We start from the raw sequence: 2,089 nt of genomic DNA on the forward strand, positions 1-2,089 counted from the left end.
ATATATATAATTAAATACACAACCGAAAGAGCTGCTACTAGTTTTATGCTATTATGATACTTGAACAAGCATATTTATAAAATACGCCATGTATCTTAAAGCAATCTTTCAGGCTCAAAACACACACACACACACACAAAAAGACATGCATACACGTTCATAATTTTTGACTGTTCTACTTTTGCTCGCATGCTTGATTTTCGTTGCAATATGTTTCAATGTAGTTAGTGTTTCTATTTACCAAATACGCGTGTATGCTTTTAACCTAGCGGCAGACGTCATAGTAGCAGTAAGCTCCAGGTGAGTCGCGTCCACAACCCGCTGTCCGCAAGCCATTGAATGATATTACGAATACCCTGCTCCAACATATTTACTAGACAAAAGAATTATGCATTTCAATTTAATAATAAAATGAGAATAAAATTGTTTGTACTATATTTGGATTCTGTACAGCAATTGACCAATTATTAAGGTTTACTTTTGAAAACCTTTTTGCTGTTTATATACCTGTATATTTTATTATTCTATGTTTCTGCGTATTTCATTGCATGTAAACATTCGCATAATAAACCGATGTTCTTTTGAAGTACTTTTGCATGAATTGATCGGACTTACTTGATAGTGATTAAGAAAAGAAAAAGACAAAAAAAAAATGAAACATCAACAAAAGTTCTCACTGGGTATTATTATATAATTATTAATTGCCCTTGTGGCAAAAAATTTGAAATCATTATATAATTATTAATATAATTACATTTTAACCCAATCTTGAATTTTTTGTTGATAATTTTATTAATTGTTTGTAGGAGATTCAGAAAATATTTCCACAGATGTAAGACATTTTTCTAGTTCTAGCTAGATAACAATAACTACAATTTCTTTGTGAATAAACCTATTGACCTTAAAAAAAAAAACAGTAGAAATCTTATTTCAGCATCATCATCATAATTATAAAGTTTTTTTAACGTTACAATAATATAATAATTATTATTATTGTAGTATTATTATAACATTTTATTAATCGTTATAATATTTATCATAACGTTTTTCTAAATCGCATCTATTATATTTAAACTATATCCATTTTCTTTGAAGTAAAGCCTTTTGATATAACTATCTATTTATTATGTGTATTTATTTTATATCAAATTTTTGTTATGACTAGTTGTTTATTGTATAACGTCATACAGCTTAACCTAGTTTTATATAACTTTGTGCTGTCTTTCCACGCGTTTGTAACCCCTTTGCTTGTTTTTTTTTCTTATATGTGTGAACGGCTTCTTGGTGGCAAATAAAGAAATTATCATCAACATCATCACAATTATTATTATTATTATTATTATTATTATTATTATTATTATTATTATTATTATTATTATTATTATTATTATTATCATTATCATTATTATTATTATTGAGTGAGAGAGCAGTGCATGCCATCAAAATGACACTGGGGTAAAATATACGAAGCCCTGTATACCCATCATGACTACCCGTCTGATAAGGGTACACTAGACACATGCATCACAACCATATGTGCGCGACATGGTGGTCTCATATCAAGATAAACAGCGCATGACCTCGCAGGTGTCACCCAGTTAGAATTTTCTTCAGGTCGAGTAGCCCATCCTGCTCAAAAGGTCCCTGAATAAGGGTTGTTTAAGGATGATGAACAAAACACCCATGTTTGCAAAGGTAAGTTTCCAAACTCCAATGAATGTCTCTCAACACATGACTATGATGTGTTCCCCCACTACTGCTAGTGATCATAGATGCACATATCGTTAGTCACTAAGGGACATGCTCAACTGGTTAAGGTCAAGCAACTGACAAGCAAATCTGTGGTATTGAGCAGAATATTTGCTGTAGCCCATCTTTTATACCAAGACAAAACAATGTACATGAAAACACTTCCAATCGGTTAGGATTAGAAACTATGAGAGCCACTGCCTGGTCATCATCATCATCATCATTATTATTATTATTATTGAGTGAGAGAGCAAAGCATGCCATCAAAGTGACACTGGGGTAAAATATACGAAGCCCATTATACCCATCATGACTACCCGTCTGATAAGGGTACACCAGG

This window comes from Octopus bimaculoides, chromosome 3, assembly GCF_001194135.2.
Source record: "Octopus bimaculoides isolate UCB-OBI-ISO-001 chromosome 3, ASM119413v2, whole genome shotgun sequence".
Lineage (NCBI taxonomy): Eukaryota > Metazoa > Mollusca > Cephalopoda > Octopoda > Octopodidae > Octopus > Octopus bimaculoides.